The sequence below is a fragment of the Saccopteryx bilineata genome, chromosome 3 (genome assembly GCF_036850765.1).
Source record: "Saccopteryx bilineata isolate mSacBil1 chromosome 3, mSacBil1_pri_phased_curated, whole genome shotgun sequence".
Taxonomy (NCBI): domain Eukaryota; kingdom Metazoa; phylum Chordata; class Mammalia; order Chiroptera; family Emballonuridae; genus Saccopteryx; species Saccopteryx bilineata.
In genome coordinates, this window is record NC_089492.1 from 302,661,986 (window position 1) to 302,675,142 (window position 13,157).

Genomic DNA, 13,157 nt, shown 5'->3' on the forward strand with positions numbered 1-13,157 from the left:
CCCTGTCTATCCCTCTCTCTGACTCACTCTCTGTCTCTGTAAAACAAACAAACAAACAAACAAAAAACAACAAGAGCTTTGCTTCCAAAGTTATGTCACTTAATCATGCTTGGAAGTCATTTTTTTAAATGTAAAAACGAATGAAAGTACAAAGATTAGGAATGTATATATAAATATTCTTAATGCATAAATATATATTAGATGACTTTTCTCTTTTTAAGTTTTTCATAAAGAAAAACACCAAATAACATAAGTGGAAATATCGACACCGACCTTCTTTTCTTTCTTTTCTTTTTTTAGCAAGCGAGGGGTGGGAGGGACAGACAGACAGGAAGGGAGAGAGATGAGAAGCATTAATTCTTTGTTGTGGCACCTTAGTTGGTCATTGATTGCTTTTTCATATGTGCCTCAACCGGGGGGCTACAGCTGAGCCAGTGACCCCTTGCTCAAACTAGCAACCATAGGGTCATATCTTTGATCCCACGCTTAAGCCTCGATCTGCGCTCATGTCAGTGACCTCAGGGTTCTGAACCTGGGTCCTCAGCCTCCCAGGCGGATGTGCTATCCACTGTGCCATCGCCTGGTCAGGCAACCTTATCTGTTGACATTAGCATTTCGCTATGTTTTTACTTCTGCCACTCCCCATCTCTTTTCTCACTCTCTTCTCCAGAGGTCACATTATCCAAGATAATGTATATTACTCCTATGCATTTTTCATACTTTTACAGAACGAACATCTATCAATAATTCATCTATGGCACTTTTTTATGTTATTAATATATGTACATATAAAATACTAATTCAAAAGAATATATGCACCCCTATTTTCATTGCAGTATTATTTACAGTAGCCAAGATCTGGAAGCAGCCCAAGTGCTCATCAGTAGATGAATGGACAAAAAAGCTGTGGTTCATTCACACAAGGGAATACAACTCAGCCATAAAAAGAAGAACATCTTCGCCCTGGCCAGTTGGCTCAGTAGTAGAACGTCAGTCCGGTGTGTGGAAGTCTCGGGTTCGATTTCCAGTCAGGGCACACAGGAGAAGCAACTATCTGCTTCTTCCCCCTTCCCCCTCTCCTTTCTCTCTGTTTCTCTCTTCCCCTCCTGCAGCCAAGGCTCCAATGGAGCAAAGTTGGCCTGGGCGCTGAGGATGGCTCCATGGCCTCCACCTGAGGCACTAGAATGGCTCAGGTTGCAACAGAGCAACGCCCCAGATGGGCAGAGCATCGCCCCCTAGTGGGCATGCCGGGTGGTTCCTGGTCAGGCACATGTGGGAGTCTTGTCTGTCTGCCTCCCTGCTTCTCACTTCGGGGGAAAAAAAACACAACAACAACAAACAAACATCTTTCCATTTGCAACAACATGGATAGATCTAGAGGGTATTATGCTTAGTAAAATAAGTCACTCAGAGAAAGACAAATACCATGTGAATTCACTCATATGTGGAATCTAAAGAACAAAATAAATGAACAAACAAACCAGGAACAGACCCATAGAAACAGAGAACAGACTGGTGGTTGCCAGAGGGGAGGGGATTTGAGGGACTCATGTAAAAAGTGAAGGGATTGAGAAATAGAGGTTGGTAGTTACAGAGTAGTCATGCAGATGTAAAATATAGCACAGGGAATGTAGTTAATAATATTGTAACAACTATGTGTGTCATAGACCCGCAACTAATATAATATATTAATAAATGTTAACAGTAACTGAAAAAAGCCCTGAATCTATGGGGGGAAATATATACATACATATGTATGGACTGATACTGCCTATTACAATTCTGTGGCCTATTTTATTGCCCACACCATTATGCTTTTGAGATTTGTCCAGGTGGTTTTTGTGGGTCCAGCTGATTGTTTACTGTATGAAATTCAGTTCTTAACCACACTATGGAATAGTACACAGCCATAAAAGGGATGACACACTGTTATAGCCACAACTTATATGAACCTTGAAAACATTGTAAGCACAAGAAGTTAAACACAAAAAGCTACATATGGTAGCATTCCATTTATCCAGAATGAACAAGCCCTCAGATACAGCAAGCAGGTTAGTGGCTTCTAGGTGGGTGGGGACGGAGGAATGAGGAGAGATTGCAAAGGGGTGTAGGGTTTTTGGGGTGATAAAAATGTTGTGGAATTAGATAGTGGTGATGGTTGTACAACCTTGTGACTATACTAAAAAACATTGAATTGTGCACTTTATTTTTTTTAATTCAGTTTTAGAGAGAGGGAGAAAGACAGAGAGAAGAGGGGGGAGGAGCAGGAAGCATCAACTCTCATATGTGCCTTGATCGTGCAAGCCCAGAGTTTTGAACTAGCAACCTCAGTGTTCCAGGTCGACACTTTGTCCACTGCGCCACCACGGGTCAGGACTGAACTGTGCACTTTAGAAGTGTGGGTTTTATGGTTTGTATGTCGTATCTCAATAAAATGAATTTTTGCTAAGGACCCAAACCACAGTTTCTCTTTATTCTTTCCTCAAATGCTAGATGTTTAGGTTGTTTCCATCAGCAAAATGCTGCAATAAACACACTGTGCCTGCCTTCTTGTTCACAAGTGTGATTTCTCTAGGGTGATATTTTGGAGTAAAATCTGTCTTCTGTCCATGCCTTTCATCCCACTAAGAGAGGGAGGTTGATAACTAAAGTGGTTTTCCTTATTATATTTCCACCAGGAGGTATACATTTCCAATTCCCCTGAATCCTGGCCAATGTACTACATACACTTCATCATGTCTGCTGATAAAAATATGGGAACTCATAGCCCATTTTCAGCTCATTGGTTCTTTATTTTGTATTTTCCTAATATGAGTGAGGTTTATTGACTGTTCAGGGTTCCTCTTCTGTGAGTTTAAGGTTTCTATTTATTGTTCCTTTTTCTGTTGAATTGTTGGCCTTTTCTTTGCTAATCTGAAGGGTGTGTTTACAGAGTGGGCACACTTTTTCTTTGTAAGCTGTATATTGCAAACATCTCATATTTTTATTCTTTTTGTACCTTTCAATGTTAGCTATTCAAGTTAGTAGTTTATTTTTTAGGGGGCTTTTTACTTACTAAATCCATTTAGGAAAAGATATTAGTGGTAGCCCTGGCCAGATGGCTCAGTTGGTTAAAGTTTTGTCCCAAAGCAGAGTTGCTAGTTCTATCCCTGGTCAGGGTACATACAGGAACAGATCAATATTCCTGTCTCACATTCTCTCTCTAAAATCAATTTAAAAAAAAGATATTAGTGGTTACTTTTGGAAGATGGTAGAAAGAAAATTCACAAAAGTTGTTTTTTTTAAATTGAGAGGAGGAGAGATAGACTCCAGCACATGCTTCAGGATCCACCCAGTGATCCTCGTCTTGGGCTGATGCTCAAATCAATCAAGCTATTTTTAGTGCCTGAGGCTGACACACTCAGACCAACAGAGCTATCCTCAGCTCCCAGGGCCACACTTGAACCAATTAAGCCACTGGCTGCAGGAGGGGAAGAGGGAGAAAAAGAGAAAAGGGAAAAGAAGTAAAGCAGATGGGCGCTTCTCATGTGTGCCCTGACTGGGGATTGAACCCAGGACATCCATATGCCAGGCTAGCGCTCTATCCACTGAGCCAACTGTCCAGGGCCTCACAGAAAGTTTTAAACAGAAAAATAACAACTAAAAATCCAGTGTTTACCCTACCTTTCACTTATAACCTGTACCCAAAGACAACCAAATAGCTGCAGAGGCTAAGTTTTACTCACACACTTACTACAACAAATACACAAAGAAAAAACTTCCAGGTCTTATCTTCAGCTAAAGCATGTCTACCTTATCAGGCATAGTAAAAGAAGAGGTGGTTTAGTGTCTGTTCACACAGAAACTATTAATACCAGATGGATAAACATCCAGAGAAAAAATAGAAGGGAAATCAGATACTTAGAATCAAAAGAAATTATCTTTTTTTTTACAGAGACAGAGAGAGTCAGAGAGAGGGATAGACAGGGACAGACAGACAGGAACAGAGAGATGAGAAGCATCAATCATCAGTTTTTCATTGCACATTGTGACACCTTAATTGTTCATTGATTGCTTTCTCATATGTGCCTTGACTGTGGGCCTTCAGCAGACCGAGTAACCCCTTGCCAGAGCCAGCGACCTTGAGTCCAAGCTGGTGAGCTTTTGCTCAAACCAGATGAGCCTGTGCTCAAGCTGGCGACCATGGGGTCTCGAACCTGGGTCCTCAGCATCCCAATCCAATGCTCTATCCACTGTGCCACTGCCTGGGCAGGCAAAAGAAATTATTTTTCAAATCTTACTGCTCACGATGGCAGAACCAATCTAAATCCCAGGAGCCTGCTGACTGCTGGAGCAGGACTCAGCAAACTACTCTGAAAAAGAGCAGAAAGGAGTGTTTTCAGCTTCTGTCTGAAGGTAGCTGTGGCTGATGTGTGAACAGGTAGGTGCAGCTGTGTTCTAATAAAACTTTATTGACAAACACAAGTAGTGGGCCAACCATGGCCTAGAATGTCGGGAGCCGATCAACGACTGCTGGCTGACAAGGTCACAGCAGAGAAGATCCACAACTGCTGGCTGACAAGGTCACAGCAGAAGAAGATCAAAAACTGCTGATTGACAAAGTCACAGCAGAGAAGACCAATGGCTGCTGGTTGACAAAGTCACCGCAAAGGAAAGGCACAACGATACTTCCCCCTTTGACCTTTTGAATTAATCTGGCCTTATATCCCCCCTTTTCTGGGTGTGTGCTATTATTTATGGCACAGGGATAATATACCATGCTTTCCCTGTAGATTCATAGTAATTTCTTTAGAAATGAGACAGAAGGTGTAAGTTCCACAGAAAAGCCTGTAAGCCCCTTGAACTGGGCTCATAAACATAAAAGGCTGGCTATGATATCCCTCCTAAAGGGTTAAGTTTGTAGGAGAATTTCTTCTTATTAATCATGTTAGAAAGAATAAAGTTAGAACTTAACTAGTGTATGAATATAGTAAATAAATAAAATTTGACTAGACAATAGAATCTTAGGTAAGGTGTAGCGGAGTGGCCCGTTGCGTGGCCTTGGATGGAAGCATAGCCGGCAAGTAAAGAATGTTTTGTTAAGAGACTTGTTTTGTGACTGAAGGCAGTTGCTGGGCTTTTTCTCAGTAAAACATTCTCATGAGATTTTTGTATTTTCCAAGAATAAGGAGAAGAATGTGGTGGAATCCATAGCAGCAATAGCAATTAATGCCTTCTGATATTATGTTGCTACTAAACTATCTTGCAGGTGCACTCTATGTATCTTTAAGCAAAAGTTACTCTTGATGCTATGCCAGTTTCTTAATAAGCAAGCCTTTTGAAGTCTTGTGAAAAAAATTAGGACACTGCATGAACTCAGGGCCATTTGCCTGAGCAAGCGGTGGTCCTTTGCTAGTCCTTGATGATTTTGTCTGCTAATCTCTCTCTCTGCGCCCTTGACTCACAACAACAGTGAGGTAGAGTTATTAATTAGTACTAATCTTTTAGAAGTTTGTACCAATATTGTTATTGCTATTCAAGTTATTGTATAACTGTACTTTGAATAACTTACCACCTGATTTGTAGCTTATAGATATGAATTAACTGTTATCTGGAAATATGTAACCATAGTGAAACAAAATACCATGTGATTATAACTTAGTGTGTGTGCATAAAAAGAAAGCTAGACCAGCATTTAGCAGAGATGTCTGGCAGTAAATGCTAATGAGAGAATAAAGAGAAAGAAAAGAATTCAGCTCTCTCACTTGATTCGTGCTGACGCCGTCTCTTCCTGTGGGACCCCTGGATTCCCCCCGGGGCTGGACCCCGGCACTAGAACAACAGTGCTTTATGAAATCTGAACAAATGGCCAGAATAAGAATTGAATTAAATCAAAAAATACATGTGCTAGGGTGCAAGGAAAGACTTTTTTTTTCTTTTGCCTGTTTCTCTCTCTCTCTCTCTCTCTTTTTTTAACAGAGACAGAGAGAGATTCAGAGAGAGGGATAGACAGGGACAGACAAACAGGAACGGAGAGATGAGAAGCATCAATCTTTAGTTTTTCGTTGCGCGTTGCAACACCTTAGTTGTTCATTGATTGCTTTCTCATACGTGCCTTGACCGCGGGTCTTCAGCAGACCGAGTAACCCCTTGCTGGAGCCAGCGACCTTGAGCTCAAGCTGGTGAGCTTTTGCTCAAACCAGATGAGCCCGCGCTCAAGCTGGCAAGCTCAGGGTCTCGAACCTGGATCTTCCGCATCCCAGTCCGACGCTCTATCCACTGCGCCACCGCCTGGTCAGGCTTGCCTGTTTCTCAGTTTCCGAATCTGTAAAAATGGAGAACAAGGACTAGACAGTTTCTGGAGACCTTTCTGTCTTTGACCTGTTGAGTCGCTGGTGCCATCTAACTGACAGTGGATGTGGTTTTGCCAAGGGAGGGGGCCCAATGACATCTCTTTGGAAAGAGACCCAGCTGGTTCTGCTACTCTAGCGGTTCTCAACCTGTGGGTTGCGACCCCGGCGGGGGTCGAACGACCAAAACACAGGGGTCGCCTAAAGCCATCGGAAATACATGAGAACCGCTGTGATGGGCCCTGTTTTGTAGGAAACTTTGTGCCTTGTAGTTTTGCTCTTGCAGCCTGAGTCACATCAAAAATTCAGTGATGGCCCTGGCCAGTTGGCTCAGTGGTAGAGCGTCGACCTGGCGTGCGGAAGTCCCGGGTTCGATTCCCGGCCAGGGCACACAAGAGAAGCGCCCAACTGCTTCTCCACCCCTCCCCCTCTCCTTCCTCTCTGCCTCTCTCTTCCCCTCCAGCAGCCAAGGCTCCATTGGAGCAAAGTTTGCCGGGGCGCTGGGGATGGCTCCGTGGCCTCTGCCTCAGGCGCTAGAATGGCTCTGGTTGCAAGAGAGCGACCCCCCCGATGGGCAGAGCATCGCCCCCTGGTGGGCGTGCCGGGTGGATCCCAGTCGGGTGCATGCTGGAGTCTGTCTGACTGCCTCCCCATTTCCAGCTTCAGGAAAAAAAAAAACAATTCAGTGACAGACCCTGGGTTGAGAAACAGGTAAAGGAGACCAAGAGCAGAGAGGTCCCCAGAGTCTGGGGCCCTGATCCTCCCACCTCCTCTGCTCCTCCCCCAACTCCAAGCCAGCAGAGAGGCACTGAACAGAGAGAACCAACCCTACCAACACCTGGACCTACCTGACTTCCAACCTCAGAACTGTGAGAAAGGAAATTTCTGTTGTCTGGGCCGCCCAGTCTGCGGTGCTCTGCTTCAACAGCCAGAACCCATTAATCCAAGGAAGTGGGGTGGGAGCAAGAGGCCAGGCCGTGCGCAGACCCGACTCCAAGGCTCTGGCCTATGCTCCACGGTCCCATCGGAATTTATTAACAAAACGCAGATGCGAAGATAAATGATTAAAAACTTCAAGGTGGTGCCCTTGCGCCTTGGCCCAGGGGCTCAGTGGATAGAGCGTCATCATGGCACTCAGAGGTCTCAGGTTTGATCCCGGGCCAGGGCACATATGTGAAGCAACCAATGAGTACACAACTAAATAGAACAACTAAGTGGAACAATGAGTTGATGCTCCTCTCTCTCTCTCTCTCTCTCTCTTCCCTTCCTCTTCTCAAACTAATGGAAAAATAAAAATAAAAATGATAGTGCCTGACCTGCGATGGCGCAGTGGATAAAGTGTCGACCTGGAACACTGAGGTCCCCGGTTCGGAAACCCCAGGCTTGTCTGGTCAAGACACATATGGAAGTTGATGCTTCCTGCTCCTCCCCCCCCCCTTCTCTCTCCCTTCTCTCTCTCTCTTTCTCTCTCTCTCCTCTCTAAAATAAGTAAATAAATAAAATCCTTTTTTAAATAAGATGGTGACCTTGGAGCATTAAAGCCCAAACACAGGGTCCCCTTCTAAACAGGAGGTCTTGTTTACACTGGGCGCATGCGCACGGAGCTGGTGCGATGTATCTTACTTCACTCAGAAGCGCCGAGGGTGGCACCTCTGAGGGACCGTCTCCTAGCCCCCGCCCCCACCAGCGCCAAGTTGACAAGATCACATCGAAGAGAGGCAAGGCGGGGGTGGCATATCTCTGTTCCTCTTGCCGTGGAAGTCATTCTCTGAAATTTGGGAGCTCTTGGTGACCATCTGGCTCACCATGTGGAGAAAGACGGTCTTTCCTGAGAAACACGAAGATGACTCACAGAAGCCAGTGACAGTGCCTACAATGCCTACAGCTTCCTTTTTTTTTTTTTTTTGCTTGCTTCCAAAATTCAGTCTCTCATCCCTCCTTGCAGCTTTCTTGTTTGATCATTCTTGGCAGCCTCTGCACCAGAAACAAAAGAAAACAAAATCCAAATAGTCCTTTGAGTCTAAACTAGTCTGAAGAGGGGTTTTGTTTTGATCAAGTCATCTTGACAAGTTTTGGTGAATGAAATTGACGACTCTAACAGAATTCATTTATGGACATCCATTCTCGTATTTATCATTCTTAAATTAGGAAAGTAAGCCTTTAATTTAGTTTTTTAATTTTTTAAATACGTTATTTATTTGTTTTAGAAAAGAGGGAGAGAGAGAGACAGAGAAAAAAGGGGAGCAGGAAACATCAACTTCCATATGTGCCTTGACCCAGCAAGCCCAGGGTTTCGAACCAGTGACCTCAGCATTCCAGGCTGACACTATCCACTGTGCCACTGAAGATTAGGCCTAGTTTAGTTTTTTAATGTTTTTATTTCTTGGTTTGAGAGAGAGAGAGAGAGAAACACTGACTTGTCCCACTTATTCAAGCATTTACTAGTTGATTCATTTTTTAAAAAGAAGAATATCTAAGGTAGTTTTATTTATTTTTATTGATCTTTAGAGAGAGAGTTGAAGAGAGAGAGAGAGAGACAGACAGAAAAACATCTACCTGCTGTTCCACTTAGTCATGCACTCATTGGCTGATTCTTGCATGTACCCTGGCTGGGGAATGGAACCTGCAACCTTGGCATATTGAGATGGTTTTCTAACCTACTGAACTACCTGGCCAGGGTGTAAGTCTTTAATTTTAATAAAGTGATTCCTGACCACTTATTTTCAGAAATCACGAATACAGTAACAAGTGGAGTCCAGGTTGTTTTGTTTTCTGACCACGTGGGACATGCTGAGAAGGGACCAAGAACCACGTGAAGAGGAAAGTTCTCAGTTTTTAGACACTATTGGGTATAGAAGTTCTGGGTTATGTGAACTTGGGAAGATTTCTTTTTTTTTTTTTTTTTGTATTTTTCTGAAGCTGGAAACGGGGAGACAGACAGACTCCCACATGCGCCCGACCAGGATCCACCCGGCACGCCCACCAGAGGGCGATGCTCTGCCCATTCAGGGCGTCGCTCTGTTGCGACCAGAGCCAACTCTAGCACCTGAGGCAGAGGCCATGGAGCCATCTTCAGCGCCGGGCCATCTTTGCTCCAATGGAGCCTTGGCTGCCGGAGGGGGAGAGACAGAGAGGAAGGAGAGGGGGAGGGGTGGAGAAGCAGATGGGTGCCTCTCCTGTGTGCCCTGGCCAGGAATCGAACCCGGGACTTCCATACGCCAAGCCGACGCTCTACCACTGAGCCAACCAGCCAGGGCTGGGAAGATTTCTTAAAATCTCTGGAACTCCACGTCCTCATCACAGACAGAGAGATGGCTGACAGGTTGCTGTGGGCAGTGTGACCAATCCTCCCAGTTTTCCCAGGACTGGGGGATTCCCAGGATATGGGGATGGGAAATTTCCCAGGACATGGACATTTCAAGGCCAAAACTGAGAATGTTCCAGGCAAATCGGAATGAGTTGGTCACCCTAGTTGTAAGCATATCCATTGTAAAGATGTAGATATGATAATTACAGATATGATTAAGAAAACTTTTCCTTTTCCCCCCCGCCCCCATCATACCCACCTCATAGGTTTCATTCTTTATCTCTGCCCTTGGGGGACACCTGAGGCAAGTCTCATGACCTTTACAACCATCTTAGATATAAAGACTTACAGTCACTGTCCCTTTTTAAAATTTTATTTCTTTAGTAGTATGGCAAGGGAAAAAAATAACATTGGTTCAGTAATTAAACAGCTTTTGGCAGGTTGCCACAGCTGCAGTGGGCTTGGTCAGCTTTTTCTTTATCCTCCACCTGGAGCTTCGACGCTCCTCCCCCCCCCCCCCCACCTCCCTCGAGACTGCAGTCTTCTCACCTGCAATTAATTCTCCATGCCTGTAAATCCATCTCCTCCAGTTGGGCACCAAGGACTACTGCCTCAATCTTTGGACGTCTATCAGAGCAGTTCCTGCTTCCCTCCGCAGTGTCCACTTGCCACCTCCAGGTGGCGCTCGTTGGAAGAATATGACACCTTCTGATTCATTCATATTCTCTCTCTCTCTCTCTCTCTCTCTCTCTCTCTCTCTTCATCCCACCCTCTGTCTCCACTTTTCAAATTGTCCCCTGAATCTGTTCAGAACTGTGAGCCACAATCTTGATCACTTGAAATGTTTCAAACATGAGCCAGACCCTATGCTTCTCTGGGCCCTGCAGGGCACCCCGTATTAAGTACTGAGGGATCCATTGAAGGCTTTCTTCCTCTTGGAGGTTGAAGTGAGAAATTGTCATCCTCGCCATACTCCTACTTTGGTGAATCTGAGTGAAGAGTATGTGGATCTTCAGGGCATTATTTTGACTCTTGCAACTTAGCTGTAAATTTTAAATTACATCCCAAAAAGTTTTAACATGTATATAAAAAGGACAGGAGAGGGTCGATTTCAAGAAGCTTCTGTTTTAGTAAAAATTGACAACTACAAAATAGTCACAAGAATGGAAAGCACAGCTCAGGGAATATAGTCAATAATATTCTAATAACTATGAAGAGTGCCAGGTGAGGGACTAGAATTATCGGGGTGATCACTTTGTAAAATATTTATATCATTGTCTGACTGCTATGCTGTACACCTGAAACTAATATAAAATAATATTAAATGTCAACTATAATTGAACTCTTAAAAATTATTGAAAAAGAAACTTCTGTTTTGTTTCACTACAAAAAAAATAATAAGGTAAAGAGATGCAATAGATTAGCTCATAATATGATGCGATTCCAGTTATTTGTCTCTGGGGGGGGGGCCTCTATTCCCTTCTCTCACTTCTAAGAAGTCCACAAAGACCCAGGGTACAAAAGAGGGTGCAGAGGGCAGACCCCTCTGGACAAATAGCCATTTCCCCGTGACCAGAAGTCCCTCCCCCACGGCAGACATCTCTCTGGGGTCTTCCCTGAGCTGGCTGGGCCCAGAATCAAGTAGATTGAAAAATTGTTGATGATCCCTGTGCCTAGCACTTATCTCAGTTTATAATTACACCATTCATGAGTGTGATTATGTGATTAATATGTTTCCATCGCCAGACTGTCAGCTCATCGGGGGTCCCTTTTTTTTACTCTCTACTATTCGCTGAGCCCCAAGCACCACTCGGGAAATAACAGCGAGACTGGTGACAGTGTAGCAAAGCAGAAGGAAGCCGCTTTTAACCCTGGGACAGGGCACAATTATATTATAAATGTTATAATATCCATGAAATATCTGATAACATCTGTATCATAGAATATGTGATCATTATCTATGTGATATATAGGATAATGTCTATGTAATATAATGTGATATCTATATAATACATGTGATAATATTTATGTAATGTGATGTAATATCAATGTAATATGTTAGAATGTAATATAACATATTATGTATTAAGGGCACACATCAGATTATTTCCTAGCAATAAATACCTGGGCAATAAATATCAAAGCAAATTAGAGAATAACCTAATGTGAAAATCTTTAAATTCAGGACAAAACAGGCTCAGTTGTATTGACACAGGTCTTTTAAAAGATAGAGATAGGTCCGTCTCAGCCCATGGAATAGAGCATACACACCTTTCTTTGAGAAAGTTTTCTGAACCCTTTTGATAACCATTTGTGGTCTTCATTAAATGCTATTAAGTAATTTTTAAATATATCCTACTTGCATTAAAAATATATAAATGTTATATTACATGTTATAAATATAACGTTTCTATAATATAGTGTTATATTGCATAAATATGTTACATGTATGCAATATTATAAATAGTATAAATGTATTTACATAATGTGATAAGATATTAATGTCATAAAGATTATTATAATATATGATATATTATAATTATATAACATATATAATTGTATTTATAACATAATTAAATATAGAAATGTTCAAGAGAATATATTAATATACCGGTATTATAATATTCATAATATTGTTCAAATGAGAATTGATTGAATATAATTACATACTATATATACTACTGGTATAATAATATAATGTATAATATATTCTATATAATATTCTATATAATTATATTTGTAACTTATCATTAAATATAGAAACATTTGAGAGAACCGAACTCAGAATATGAACGCATTTGTATTCATAAGCCAGCACATGCTGTGCATTTTAAATATTTTTCAGTGTTTAAGAGACTTTGGCCTCCAAGAGGTAAGTGATCAGCTTCAGAAATTCCTATCTAGTAGAAGAATTCAAGTTGTGATTTCTGAGTTGAAATCCGTTCATTGGTCTTCACGATGGAGGAGGCTGACCCTTCAGCCTGAGGGACTTGGAACACCTGACACGTGGTCCTCATTCACCAGTGACTGCTTGTGCTGTTGTCGTTCCTGCTTCTACGACATTCTGTTCACAATGGTCAATGTGTTCTCCAAGATGAGAGACACTCTCTACAGTCCTCCCCAGAATTTTTTTTTTCTGCGTCCATAGTCCTACAAAACAGTCTCATCAGGACAACCTGGGCGGTTTCTATCAATTGCCTCAAAACTCCCCAGCCCTGGCGGGTTGGCTGGGTTAGTTAGAGCAGTGGTCCCCAACCCCCGGGCCACGGACCAGTACCGGTCCGTGGGCCATTTGGTACCGGTTCGCAGAGAAAGAATAACTTACATTATTTCCGTTTTATTTATATTTAAGTCTGAATGATGTTTTATTTTTTAAAAATGACCAGATTCCCTCTGTTACATCCGTCTAAGACTCACTCTTGACGCTTGTCTCGTAAGTTCAACAATTATATTTTTAAATACCACAGTTTTGGCCCCAGTCGGTTGGCTCAGTGGTAGAGCATCTGCCTGGCATACAGGAG